Source organism: Crinia signifera, chromosome 2 (genome assembly GCF_055691185.1).
Source record: "Crinia signifera chromosome 2, ASM5569118v1, whole genome shotgun sequence".
Classification (NCBI taxonomy): domain Eukaryota; kingdom Metazoa; phylum Chordata; class Amphibia; order Anura; family Myobatrachidae; genus Crinia; species Crinia signifera.
Genome location: NC_139218.1, coordinates 191,274,008 through 191,289,423, shown reverse-complemented (window position 1 = coordinate 191,289,423; position 15,416 = coordinate 191,274,008). Strand labels below are relative to the sequence as shown.

The 15,416-nt window shown below is 44.7% G+C and overlaps 1 long non-coding RNA gene across 1 annotated transcript; it reads right to left on the bottom strand.

Moving 5' to 3' along the window:
- Positions 1 to 387: 387 nt before the first annotated feature.
- On the bottom strand, positions 388 to 3,466 carry LOC146058938 (uncharacterized). Its single transcript, XR_014470051.1, has 2 exons — positions 2,153 to 3,466; positions 388 to 1,186 (listed from the first exon to the last, which is right to left on the bottom strand). It is a non-coding gene; the product is annotated as an uncharacterized LOC146058938 (long non-coding RNA).
- Between the last annotated feature and the right edge of the window lie 11,950 nt (positions 3,467 to 15,416).

Here is a 15,416-nt window from a genome sequence, read left to right as displayed (position 1 = left end):
AGGTGCTGGAGCTGACCAAGTGTACCAAACGTCCCTCTGGTACTACAGATGGGTCTGGTCCCATCTTGGCAGGGGATGGTGCTGGCGTCGCCAGCCGCCATCCCCCGCCAGCGCCATGGTGATGGTGAGAAGGGGACGCGCGCGCACGAGAGGCGTGCGCGTCCCCTTCCGACGGCGCTTCCATCCGTTCCCCCGGGTCCCCGCCGGTTTGCCGGCGGTAACCCGGGGTCCCCGCCGCCTGCCCGCACCCCCCCCTAACCCCCCCCCCTAACCCTGTCCGTCTCCCTGAGGCGGAGACGGACAGGGTTTCCGTCACGCTGGCGACGGAGACTGAGACGCGCGTGCTCGTGAGACGCACGCGCGTCTCAGTATATTCGCTGGCGAGGCTGCTGGCGGGTCGCCAGAGGGGACGTCCTGGTGACCCGCCAGCAAGGATGGGACCTGACCCATCTGTATGATCGACTCAAATTCACCCTCAGTCAGGAGTCGCAGAGGACTGGAGTGGTTGTGATGGTCGATTGCCTATCAAATGGATTCCACTTGCTAATCAACAGCCCCCACTACATTAAAATAGGCCATGACCTTTTTGACCCGTGCATTCCCTGTAAACTGATCTGGGTCTTCTTAGAGTGCTGTGCCTGTGGCCCTTTGCCTGTGGTGATGGAGTAAATTGTGCAGGACACAGCACGCCGTCATGACCCAGTCTATTTTGTCAAACCTCAAATTGATGGCAGTGTGAAATAAGCAAAACCAGCTAGCCAGGATTCCAAACACATTTTCTACAAAACAGCGTGCCCTTGATAGCCTGTAGTTGTAGATCCTTTTGTCATGGTTCAGTCCCCTATGCGTATATGGCTTCATTACATGCTCGTGCAGGCCGAATGCCTCATCCGCCACAAACTTGTTTTGTTTCCTGGACAGATGGCAAGTTAAGGGTGTTGGTGCTTAGTCTGTTGTAGAATTTGGTGTCCTTGAAAGTGCCACCATCCGAAGCATGCATCATAGTTCACATTCACCACTGCCATCAGTACAACACTAAAATAGCCCTTATAGTTGTAGTGGTAGGAACCACAGGCTAGGTTGTGCGGACATGTTTCCCATCAATGGCTCTTCCACAATTCGGGAAGTTCCGTCACTTATCAAACTCCTTTGTGATGACTTTCCATTCATTGACGCTGGTAGGGAACTGAAATCAATATGGAAATACAATTAATTAGTAACTGTCCACCTCCGACCGACCCCGCACCTCTCTCTGCTATCAGAAACTCCAGGCCCATCAAGTGATGCTGCCATAACACCCACTGCAACACCCACTCTGACACCCACCCCGCAACAACACCACGCTAAGAAAATGCGCCGCAAGGGAAAAAAGTGAAGCAGCAGATGGTGTCTCTGGTGCAGATATGTGAAGGCTCATGCACACGTTGTGCATGGCGCAAAACAATGAGACCAAGTCCATTGCATTTGCACCTTGCGCCACATGTGACAGAGCCTTTACATATCTGCGTCCAAAGCTTCCTCTTTCATACCGTACCATACCTATTGGGACATTTTAAAAGTGGGTGATACAAAATGTTGACAGAGTTTTTTGTTCTACATATGTACCTTTTTTTATATGCTGCCACCTGTGTATGGCATTATACGGAGGGAGACCATGAGTCTCCTCAATCCGAAGACCAATAACCAAGGATTGCACATTTTTTCCTTTCCTAATAGGTATGGTACGGTGTGACAAACGGTGTCTCTGGCACAGATATGTGAAGGGCCATGCCCATATGCTGCATGGTGCACATCAATGGGGCCGGGCCCATTGCATTTGCATCTTGCCGCACGTGTGCCTGAGCCTTGGAATATCTGCGTCCATACTACCCTCTGTCACACTGTATCATACCTATTGGGAAAGTAAAAACTGGGTGATACAAAATGTTATATATTCTGTTTTATTTTTGAACAATTTCTATCTTTTGTAAAGTAAAAATAAAATTCTAAATGGTTAAAGTTGATGATACAAAATGTTGATATATTTTGCTATACTTTTGCACCTCTTTGATATTTTAAAGGACTAAAAAACCTTTCAAATTAGTCTTAGGCCTAATTATTAATAAAACAATTTTTGTATTCACAATAAAGTGTGCAGTGTATTTTTCCTTACCTTGCAATACTGGTACTGCAGCACTTTTCCAATGGCTTTACAGGTCTCTGTGATGATGAGGCCCAAAGACTGTGGAGAGATGAGGGGTCCAAACTTCAGGTCAGCCAGAGACCTTCCTGTCGCTAGAAACCTCAGGGTCACCACCAGCCGGTCCTCAGCAGGGATAGCCATCCTGTACTTGGTATCTTGCTTCTCGATGTACGGAGTCACCAGATGCAGCAATTCCTGGAAGGTGGCATCATCCATCCGCAGAAAATTTCTGTAGTCATCTGGGTTATTCTCCCTAATCTCCCTGAGCAGTCACTGGTCCAGCAAGATCTAGCTATCCTACACTGGACCCTCTCACGTCTCAGCTTCAGCACAGTGTAGTACAGCAGGTAACCTTGATGGTAACAACCCATCACTGCAGATTCTATAATGTAGGGTTAAAACACACTTTGTAATGGCAGCCAAACGAATGCAATGCAAAATAGCTACGTGCAGCTAGTTACAAATTTCAAAGGCCACATGGTGTACTTTGCAGAAACAAAAGAAGCACCGATCTGGCCGTCTAACAACCATCGCAGTCACATCCAGATTGGATTGAGGTAATTTCGCACAAAATACACAGTTTTTACAAATCGTTAGCTGGGGACTGCCCGAGAGCTCCCAGGAAGTTCAAGGGAAATCCTTTCTCAATCATCTAACGATCTTGGTCATTTTGGTGTGTACCCCACATTACACTAGATCATGTATTGTGTACGGATGCACCATTGGCTAGAAGACACATATTGTCTTGATGTTTACGCCCTCCCCAAACTTTGATAAACCTGCCTCGTAGAGAGGTTAATTAAAGTAAGAGGGAACACCCAGGGGCAGATTTAGGGATGAGGCCGACCCTAGGCACAACAATAACTGATATTTTGCAGTTACTGGTATATTTCATGCTGACTATCACAGGCATCTAAGTGCCACCCCCAAACATGTGCCGTTCAATGGGAAGTTCGGCTCTGGGAACATTGTCTTTCTCTATTTTTCCTAGTGTTATGGAAACTTTGTTCTACAATAATTTTAATGGTACACTTGTTTCCTAAGAAAGTCCATCTACATTTGCTTTGTGGCCCGTCCTCATGGTTGTCTCAAGTCATTATCTTTGCTTGCAATGAAATACTCCACGCAGCACCACCTGTTATAATACATGTAGTGTATGAAGAGCAGATCTGTGAGATGACTAATTTACAGACATGTCTAATGAACGTCATCCATTGTCTTGTCATGTACATTTACTGTTCTAGCATCAAACAAGGATATTTGTTGTCTTTGAGCATCTGTGTAACTCTAAGCACCACATGTCCTACAATTTATTTATTAACCGTTTCTTATATAGTGCAGCATATTCCGTTGCGCTTATTATATTTCACTCAGAAATAGTGCATCTGCGTGTCCTTAGAAAAAAAGTTCCTTAGCATGCATAGTTATGTATTAAAATTATAGTCAATGCAATAAGACATACAGGGGGAAATTTACTAAGATGGGAATAAGACTTCACATGTGATGTTGCTATGGGCAACCAATCAGATCCTGTCTACTATCTTCTAGAGCAGGCATTCCCAACCATGGTCCTAAAGGCACACCAACAGTGCAGGTTTTCTAGATATCCAGGCTTGAGCACAGGTGACTTCATTAGTATCTGAGGGATTCTGATTAAACCATCTGTGCTGAAGCCTGGATATCACTAAAACCTGCACTGTTGGTGTGCCTTGAGGACCGTGGTTGGGATAGCCTGTTCTGGAGGGATGCTAAATAAATAAGAACTAGATTCTGATTGGTTGCCCATAGCAACATCACACGTGAAGTCTTATTCCCATCTTAGTAAATTTTCCCCACAAAGTTATAGCCATAGCACTCTAATGATTCTAATTTCACCTGTGACCAATTATTTTGTTTGTTTGTTTTTGTTTTCAGAAGTTTAATCTGCAAAGATGCATTGTATATGCACAGTCTACGCTTCATGGAACCAGCTCCATTAACTCATTATAAAGGATGCATCTTGGATTTTTGTATGTACCTCTAATTTTAATTGGACGAAGTAGCAATTCTAGTCCTAGCCCGAACAAGATGGCACTTCAAACGCAAATACAAATACAGCCCCTGTGGGCCCCTGGATAACCTTTCCCTAACAAGCTGAGTATGAGATATGTTATAGGAAGAAACTCTTCAAAGACAAAATAAATAATTCAAACTGGAAGCAGACGGTCAGAGATCAGAGTGCGAAGAGTCTACATGCAGAGCAAAGAGATCATTTATATTAATATTCAATATGCATTTTCTCCATCTCCTGTTTGTATGTGACTTCAAAAACCCATGAATACAGAAATCTAGCTAAATATTGAAGTCCCAAAACTGAAATGCGCATACTGAACGATATGCCGGATAATGTGACATAGCCTTCAATAATTCATGTGTCAATTATACAACTGTGGGACGGACGGCAGCAATTCCAGATCATTAGTAGTAAGAAATGTGATTTCAACATTTCCTTTAATACTGCATCTAATATATATATATATATACAGTGGCAAACGCAGGATTTTCTGAAGGGGGTTTCCAGAGGGGCGGAGCAAAGCACGGAGATGGACACTTAGGTGACCCAGTATATTCCGGGTCAGTTAAAGTATTATAGATAGACCAAATGTTTATAAATAATAATAAATAATATATATACATACATACATACATACATACATACATACAAACATACATACAGGGGCGTCAACAGCAGTGTAGACCCCTTTGCATAGCAATGTATTGGGGCCCCTACCGATCCTTCAGCGGTAGGGGTGGGGGAAGCTTTGATGTCCTGCGGGTGGTAGGGGGTATTATTTCAACCGCTCTGCAAGTAGGGCCTGGATCAGTAATTTCCACTATTACACTTTACTGCACAGATGGTGGGAGATGGGGTGGGAGAAGGGGGCATTGGGCTGAATAAAGGGGCCCTGATACATAACTTCCAGGGTGGTAGAGGATGTTTAATATGCAGAGGAGGGGTGTATAGTGGAGTGGGCTTATTATTCATAATTTTCTGGTGGGAGGACAGTTTTCTTGACTGCAGATATCTCCAGTTCCAGGAAATAGATTTATTAGATTTTAATGGAATTAAAAACCAGAGAATCCCACCTACCAAATGGTATTGGGGACTAGAGGATCAGAGTTCAATCTGCCCACGAGAATATAATATTACATACCAGGTGTGTGGAGCTGGAGCAGTAACCAGCTGCTGGAAGGCTGATATCTCTGGTTCTGGGAACAGTAGAGACAAGCTACTAGTGTCTTTCAAAGGGGAAGAGTCCCAGATTTTGGAATATACCCTCAAAAAAACTCTAAGTCAGACAGAACCTGAAATATCTGACTGGGAATAACAATTAATAGGCTTGGATGGGGACCACTGCTTTGAAGTCAGATATCTCCGATTCCCAAGGGCCGATTTTTACAATTCTTGTACCCATGGAAAGAGGGGACCCTCAGCTTTCAGCTGAGGGCCCTTAGACTCCTGGGGGGGTTTCTGGGTACTCAGAAACCCCCCCTGCGTGCGCTACTGATATATATCACAAGGAGTCAATGCAACTGATTGCCTTGCTTCTGTCACCCTTTTGGAGGCATAGTTCATATTTTAGACCTCGTATCTCTTACATTCTGTCTCTCTTTCAGCCCAATGTATACAGCATTATGGAAAATAATCACTAATTATGGACCTTATTCTGGTTGACACCCAAAGCTGAGAAATTCACACCTTTGGGTGCGACGCCCGCACGAATGCACGACCGCCGCACGCACTGCGAATTTCCCCTCATGTATGAGAATGGGTGTTTAGCATAAACATCCATTCTCAGCTTGCATGTGGGCTGAAATTATTCGATGGTCGACGACCATCGAATGATTTCTCCAGCGCTTGCAGCTCTAAGACACCTCTCTGGTATCTTAGATCTGCATGTTTCCTGGACGGGAAGCGGGTGGGCAGCTGACATCTGCAGACGTCAGCTGCCGACCCGTAGCACCCGTGTCACTGGCGAGTTACCATGGGAACTCCCCTGAAATGCTGGGCATTCCCATGGGAGGGGCGATGGCCCGCTCCCCCCCCCCCCCCCCATGCCCTCCGCTCACACAATGCGGCTGCACATGCGCATAAATGTTCATGTACATGTGCAGTCGCAAAACATCACTCCCCTTTACTATTGCGCAGGGAGGTGAACAGATTAGAATAAGGGCCTATATCCAGAGCGTATTTGGTTATGAAAGAAAAAGGCCCCTATGTTTACAAAAATATATATTGTGTGTAATAGTGTCACACTTAAACTACTTTGTGCATTAAAGGCTGGCAATTAAAAGTGGATCCTGGATTTCCCGGGACGCATGTGAGGCATGTGCCTATGGATGCCACTTGCTTGGACTGGTGGTGGCCTCCTCTAGCATCCTTAAAAAAGGTCTGCTATTAGGGGGCAGCTATTTTGTGATGGTAATTTTTCATTAGCATAGCAGGAGGAAATCTGCGCTGCAGGTCCCTGAATGCGGCATGCGGAGGGGGAAGGGGACGTTTAACTTAAATTTGCACAATGGAAATGGGAGGGGGCAGCACTGCCAAAATGGTGGGGGTGGGGGGGTGCATATTTCCTAGTTACGCCACTGCCTCATATCCATGGATATGAGGATATTAGCAACTTCACCTTCTCTTATCAAACTGATGTCTACAAGAGTCCCACCCCCTACTCAGACTCCACCCCCTCCCTCTATAAATGTTCCCCACACACACAACTTAACCTGGACCTGCTGAGTATAGAGATGATTGTATCATATTGTGATTGCAATGGGAATGTATAGTACCAACCAATCAGAGGCAATGACCCAAAAATATGCTATGGTAAGACAAATAGCCAATACCATGCAGAAAATGGGCGTGGACTAGTTCCCACATGACCACACCCCATTTTAAAAGGGTTTTGGTCTAGCTGGCACAAGGCCACGCCCCATTTTTGTGTTCACGGCTTTGTAATGACATTTTCTGGGAACATGACCTTGTGTCAAACTTTAGTTTTTAGCTAGGCTGGGGGTGAGAAAAGCACGTTGAAAATGCACAATTTCTGTAATCTTCCCAATATAAAAATAAATTATTACCTTTTTCATTTTTTTTTTTTTTTTTTTAAATATATATTTATTAGATTTTTCCAAACATTACAGGTTCAAAGACAATGCGTTCAAGGTATGGGCAAAAATACAGTGTTGAGCCACATGACCCATTGAGGTATACATAAACGTAAGTGGTGTCTAAATAGCATATGACCTTGGTGCAATGACCCAGTAGGGTCTATCACCGGTATATCCAGGTTGTTTCCAGGGATTTTGTTGTCCGGTAGGTATTAACAGTAGTGGCATTACCCATTTTCCTGACATACGTGAACCATACGAGTATTACACCTTGTCACATTGTCAATAACATACAAATATATCAATTATAAGGAAATATTAATATTGGGGTTGTGGAGAAGGGTAGAATGAGGAAAGGATGGATATGGAGTAGGGGGGGGGGGAGGGTATGTCCGTTTGTCACATTCCATTTTGTTATGGTGCCAGCACCATTCATAAATCTGTCATCTATTGTCTGCACAAGGATCTAGCAAATCACGGTTCTCTGTGCCAAAATGTATGTGTTTGTTATGTTTTGAGTTTCATAGTGGCATGACCTGGATGGTAGTGCTGCTGTCCTCCTCCTCCTGCACCAGAGGGCCCCAGCGTGTTGAAAAGTTGGTGTAACTTGCTGTGTGCACCTGCACCTCATATTTATCATAGTTCATGGTGCGGTGGAGCGAGTTCAACAATTCAGTGAGTGATGGGGCGTTTTTGGACAACCAACACTTCAATATTTGTTTCTTTGCTAGTGTTACTAATATTGTTAAAAATGGGATGTTTTGGGATAAATTTTGAGGCCTGAGTGTCTTGCCTCCACACATCAAAGTTAGCAAACAAGAGAGGGTAAGGATGTATAGGAACTCTCAGTCTAGTTGTCTCGTATATGTAATTTAGGATTTTATTCCAATATTTCTTTATGTACCCACAGGTCCACATGTTGTGCAGAAAAGTAGCAGAGGACGCTCCGCATTTTAAGCACCTCCCAGACTCCTCCGCATCAAAGTGTCGTCGTTGAGCCTGAGAAATATATGCCCTATTTATTGTTTTTAGGTGTGTTTCTTGTAGTAATGCTGATTTAACAGTACGTATTGTCCTGTCAAAATATTTAAATAAAATATCGTCCTCAGTCAGTGTCGGTATGTCTTTAAGCCATTGCTCCCGAGTCTCTCTCCTTAGTTTAGGTGTTGTGGTCATTGCATATTCCCTATATATTAGTTTCGTTTTGAAAGACTGTTTTTTAAATTTATCAATAATGGTGTAAAGTCGGGAGTTCTGGGGGGATGTCTTGGTCCTTGGTGGCAGGGAGGCGACGTAGTGTAGTAGTTGCATTACCGGGAATAGGTTGCTAGGTGTTAGTCCAAATTTAGTTTGCAGTTGACTGAAAGTCAACATCTGCCCCCCCGGGTCAAAGACTTGCGCCGTCAATCTTAAGCCTTTTGCATAGATGGATTGGAACCCAGGATTGCTCCTGCCTGGTTCGAAGAGAGAGTTTCCCCATATAGGTAGCCAGTCCGTGTGTAGAGGGGAACATCCAAATAATTTGCAGGTATATCCCCATGCCTCGTAAGTGTCTCTAAACAGGAGGTGTGACAAAATGTGTTTTGGTATCTTATTTTTTGGGGTGTGTAAGAGAGCGCCTGGGGAGAAAGGGTGAAACATTGCACAATCCAGTTCGTATGTCGTGTATTTGCTTGACTCCAGCAGCCAGTCCATGGCATATCTGGACAATAATGCTCTGCTGTATAGTTTTACGTTTGGGAACCCCAGACCACCCTCAGTCTTGGGCATCTGTAATTTAGACATAGATATTCTGGGCTTTCTGGATTTCCATATAAATTTTGTGCATAATGCCATTATAATGCCTATGTCTTTCGCACTGATTTTGGTTGGGAGTAGTTGCATTAGATACGTAAGTCTGGGGAAAAGAATGGATTTAATTACCTCAACCCTGCCTAATAATGAGAGGGGTAAGTCAAGCCATGCTTCTTTAGAGTTTTTGAGCTTGGTGATAGCAGGGGTAAAGTTCAGTGTATAAAGTAGTTTCGTTTTGTTTGGAATCTGTATTCCCAGATATTTGATATGTGTGCGTTTGATTTGTATTGATCGAAGTTCAGGTGTGGAGTCAAAACTCGGTGTAGCTCCATTTATGGGTAGTAACTCTGATTTATTGACATTGATTTTATATCCCGAAAAGCTACTGAATTGGGCAATAATTTGGAGAGCTATGGGGATGGAGTGTTCTGGATGCGAAAAGAAGAGCAGCATATCATCTGCAAACAAGGATACCCGCATGTCCACGCCCCTCACCGCAATACCCTGGTACAGTGGTGATTCTCTCAAGGACACCGCCAGAGGCTCTAATGCCAATGCAAATAGGAGCGGGGACATGGGGCACCCCTGTCTCGTTCCCCGCAGAATCTGGAACGGGTCTGAGATATTCCCGTTGCAGAGTATACGCGAGGACGAACCTGTATACAGTGTCCTAAGCCAGTCTGTAAACATGGTCGGGAAGCCAAATCTACTTAGAGTATGGAATAGATGGTCCCAGTGCACCATGTCGAAGGCCTTTTCGGCGTCTAATGAGAGTATCGCTCTGGGAACATTCGACCTGGCGCACTGGGAGCTACAGAACACCGACAGCACTCTTCTAATATTTGTCACCGGTTGCCTACCTGCCACAAAACCTGTTTGGTTTTTGTGTACCAATATAGGTACGAGGGGTTTTAGTCTTTCTGCTATTATTTTCGTTAATATCTTGTAGTCAAGATTGAGGAGGGATATGGGGCGGTAGGAAGCGGGGTCCGAGAGGTTTCTACCGGGCTTGGGCAGAACTCTCAGATTAGCTAAGTTGAAGTCTGACGGTACCATAGAGTTTTTTAATATGGTATTGAATACCTGCACCAAGCATGGGGCAATCTTATTTTGAAGGACTTTGTAGTATGCAGACGTAAGACCGTCAGGGCCTGGGGCTTTGTTGGGTTTCAAGCTGGATATGGCAGTATTAACCTCCTGCAGAGAGATATCTTTGATTAAATTATTACCTTGTTACGGTGTTAATTTGGGTAAAGGGAGGTTCTCCCAAAACTTGTTCGCCTGGGTTTCGTCTGAGGCCAGTGGGAATACAGTGTACTGTAGAAGTCATTTAATACCTGGGCTATTTCCGAGTTGGAGGTAGTGGTTGTTCCGTCTGGTTTCTGCAGTGGGTGTATAATAGAAGGGGTCCTTTGGCCTTGTAATAAGTTAGATAGCAGTTTTCCAGACTTATTGCCGAACTTGTGGAATTTAAAATCCTTGTTAAAAGTGTACCATGCCTCCATTTTAGATATGATGGCTTCATATTTCGTCTTGGCTATATTATATGTTGAGCTCGTTTGAGGGGAGGGGTGGGATTTAAATTGCTGGAAGGAATCAGTTAATGTTTGCTGTGCAGCAATATATTCCTGAGTGGTCTTACGTTTTTGGTAGGAGGAGAATGAAATAATTTCTCCACGTAATGTGGCCTTCGATGCCTGCCAGTATAGGACTGGATTTGTGTTTAATGTTGGGCTGTTGTTGGCATGGTAGGAATCCCAGGATTCCAGGATCTTTTCTCTAAGTTTACTTGAGGTGGATAAAGACGATGGGCATCGCCATGAAATAAAGGAGGATGGTTCTTTGTGTAGTTTTATTTGTATCCATACAACCGCAATGGTCCGAGATTGTGATGGGTTCTATGTGGGCACCTTCTATCTTAGGAAGCATGGGGATAGATGTGAGTAAGTAGTCAATTCTTGATAATTGACCTGTTGCTGCTGCCAAGCACGTATAGTCTTTTTCGATGGGGTGCAATGTTCTCCATATATCTAGTAGTTGGAGTTGGGACGCTAGGGCCGGTATACCAAATCTAGGTAGTTTTTTTCTGTTGGCGTTAGGTATTTGTCTGTCTAGTGTCGGGGAACTTATGAGGTTAAGATCTCCTCCTAGTATGATTGAGTTGGACATATATGGAGTAAGAATAGAGATAATTTTCAGGAGAAATGGCTTAGAGTAAGTATTAGGAGCATACACTGTCATCATAGTATACGTCTGTTTGTTAAAGGCCAACTGGCACATCAGGTAACGACCCTCAGCATCTGCAACAACATCGGACACCACAATGGGCAGGTGTACTCTGGCTAAAATCGCCAGGCCTCGGGCTTTGGAGGTATATGGGGCAGATGCCACCACCTTCCAACCCATCGCACCCAACTTCATGGTCTCCGCTGCCGTGAGATGTGTCTCTTGCAACATAATTACGTCTAACTTTAATTTTTTCACATACATTAGCACATTTTTGCGTTTCTTGGGGGAGTTAATGCCCCCAATGTTCCAACTGCCTATTCTAACAGACATGAGTGGTATTTATGCATATCAAGTGATTCCGCTTGCCTTCATGGCTGCAACACGAATATTATCTAGCATTTAAACAGATAGTAAGTATGCATCAGGAGGACTGGGGGGTTGGATGGGGTGTGGCGGGAGGGAAGGTCTGAGGGATAGAAGGGGAGGGGACATGGGGTACAAGACAATAATAACATAAAAGTAGAGAAAGAAATGTAACTTCCGTATCAAATGTAAATTAAGGTAGGCCATAGCCTGTCACCTAAGTGAGGATACAGGCTCCTTTGGCCAATCGCCCATCTTCAGCCTCAAGGTTACATCTGTAAACGGCCTAACTGTTATTCTAAACTGAGAACACAACACATATATAAACATTCTTTAACTTATGCGCACCAATGTGGATCTTTCCTGTTCTCTGCACAGGATATGAATAATGGGGGGGGGGGGGGGAGAGTATAGGAGAAATTCTGCATATATGCCACTTGTTATCTTCATGTGGCCTGGAAGTGGTCACGGCATAGTGATCGTGTTCCATGTACAATAATATGCAATGGCGGGGGTAACATTGGGGTAATCTGGAGCGGCAATGTTTTCACTCCTATAAGGAGTAAGAGGGGGGGGGGGTATTGGGAGGGGCAATGAGCTCTGGAGCAGAGGGGAACAAAGTCAACATTACCAGTCTTGGTGGGAGGATTTGGTTAGCAATGTCACTTTGAAGAGGTAATCCAATCATACATTCCGCTGTAGATAAGTGGTACATCAGGGGTTACTTTAATTTCAATCACAGTCTGACATACGTGTGCGGTCATTGCTGGCTGCTTGATTCTCCCGTAGGTAGGCTTCTGCATCTCTCGGGGCAAGAAAATCCTTAAAGGAAGAACCTTCGAATATTCGGAGCCTTGCTGGATATAGTAGCGCGAACTTGCGTCCGTCTCGTATGAGGCCCGCACAAATATGTGAGAAATCCTTCCTCGCCTTTGTCAATTCTGCTGAATAGTCCTGGAAGATAAGAATTTTATTTCCCTCCCAAGATAGGGATTTTATTTTGTGAGAGGCCATCCATAGTAGTTCCTTGTGGAGATAATTCAAAGTTTTAAATATTATAGCACGGGGTCTGGCGCCCTCTTGTGACCGTTGAGGTCCCAGCCTATGTGCACGTCAATGACTAAGTCATTACATCTGTCCTGTACATTTAGCAGGCCTGGCAGGGTTAATCTGATAAAATCATATAGTGCTTGTCCCTTGACACTTTCTGGGAGTCCAATCAGTCTTAGATTATTTCGTCTGGATCTGTTCTCCAGATCTTGTATTTTATTCTGTAATTGGTGGATAACTTTTGTGTGATCTTCGGAGACTATTTTGATCTCTGCTACTGCTGCAAACGTTTCTCCCATTTTGTGTTCAGTGTCTAGCACACGCTGCTGGAGCTGCGCTATCTGTTTATTAATGGTAGCAGTTTGCTCTTTCATGAGGGGCGACATTGCAGCGCGCACTGCCACTATGAGGTCCCCGTATGTAACAGGGGCTTGTGGATCAAGAGTTGGGTGGTCTCTGTGGGGCTTTTGCTCAGTTTCAGGGGTAGCGGAATGTACCTGCGTGTCCCTGGTATCTTCATCTTCCTCCTCCTCTGTAGCGTAGTTGCTGTGTTGGGGTGAGGTTGGTAGCGATACGCTGGCTAAGTTGTGCGGCGCCATCTTGCTGTCACGTCTCCCCCGCTCCCCCTCTCTCTTGCCTCGCTTTGTGGTGCCGGGCATCGTTGTTGTGTATTTTTCCATACACCGCGTGGGTCTAGCTGTGTATCGGGTGTGTTGTGAGCCGTTTTATGGAGGCTCAGTGCCTTGTAAATTGTTAGATGGGCGATTTGGCAGCGGAGCTTGTCCTCTCAGCCGCCGCTCATGTGATCGCCGGAACCGGAAGCCCTACCTTTTTCATTTTACTGTAATTTTTTTTATTAGTGGGACTTTTGACAATCCTTGTTTTCAATATTTTTTTTTTCAATTCTGGCTTGTATGCAAAACTACTCCCAATAACCGATTACATTTTTTATTTCACTTATTTCAGTGTTGAAAAAAGATGACTCAGGACGTTAAGTAGACAGCCCCAGCACCCACTCTTATGCAGCCACAGATCTGCTTTGATGTCCAGCCTTCACACCAGCTCTACTGTATGGCCTCCACACCCGCTCTGCTGTCCAGCTGTCGCAACCAGCCTCTCACCCCCTCAAAATCTTTGTTCCCAGTTCCTGACGCTGGGCACATGCTCTTCCTGTGACATGATGACATCACATAGAGCACAAAGCAAAGTAGTGCACAGTCAGAGGAGGCAGTGCCACTGGTGAGCTGGCACCCAGCAGAGTAGCGCATAGTCAGAGGAGGCATGCAGCAGTGCTGCAGGTGTGGGAGCCACATCTCATTAAGAAAAGAGCTACATGCGGCTCAAGAACCAAAGGTTGTCCACCCCTGGTATAGTAGATTCATAATAATGTTTAAACGTCTTTTTATAATCAACTGCAGATACAGTCTGAGGTGCTACTGTAATCATTGGAACTAGGGATGCCAATCCTGGAGTAATTTATCAATCCCAGGATTCAGGATAGAGAAATGCCCAGTTTGGTGATGGTACAGCTAGCAGGCAGTCAGGAACAGTAGGTCGGGCAGCAGCGGTATGGACTGGAGGAGGTACACCTAGTGGGCATCCGGGCTGAGCAACATGATCCCTCATGTCGCGATGTGCACAGCTGGGGGTCAGGAGTAGCCAGGCAGAGTATATTAAAGGTGCTCATCGCTGCCCGGCTTTAAAAACAAGGTAATTAATGCAAGTGCCTATTAATCCCGGAATCCTGGTATTGGAATTTAAAATCCTAGTATTCAAATCCCAGTGTTTTTAGGACCAAATTGCGGGATCCCGCTGATCCTGATCCCGGAATTGTCCTCACCAATTGCAACTCAGCATGCATTCCCTAAGCCAGAGAATAATCGCACAGTTACTGAACACATTTGGAGAATGACACATTGATTTGGAACGCATAACGCAAATATGGCTGTGGAACACATGCCTACTTCCAGTTTCAGTGGATTTGGTTTTTAATTTGCGAGCTAGTTCTAAGTAATTTAATCATCTTAAAAGGATCCGGTATTTTATATGTAATCTTTTATGTATATCAGAATTAGGGGTGTGCCGTGGACACTTTTTGTTTTTCGTGTTTTTGGGTTTTGAGTCTGTATCTCCAGCCGTGTTTTGGGTCTGGATCTGTTCCAAAACACCACCCTTCTGTGTTTTGTGTTTTGATTCTCTATTTTTTTTTAAACATAAAAACCACTAAAATCACAGATTTTTTTTTAGTTTGTTTGCTCCTACCCTATTATAAACCTCAATAACATTAATTCCCACTCATTTAAAGTCAATCCTGAACACTTCACAATGTTGTTTTTAGGCCAAAAGGTTGCATCGAGGTAGATGGATGACTATGCTAAGCGACACAAGTGGGTGGAACAAACACTGGACTGATACGGTACACTTAGCATCACCCTGGACTGATACAGCACACTTGGCAGCACCCCATGAATTATACAGGAGACTTGGCTCACCCACCCTGACCTGATACAGCACACATCATGGCACACATGGAATTATACGGCACAGTTGGTGGCACCACTGGACTGATACGGCACATATGGAATTATACAGCACAGAGCCGGCCCTTGGCATAGGCATTTGGAATGGGGCACCAACAGCTTCTGCTGAT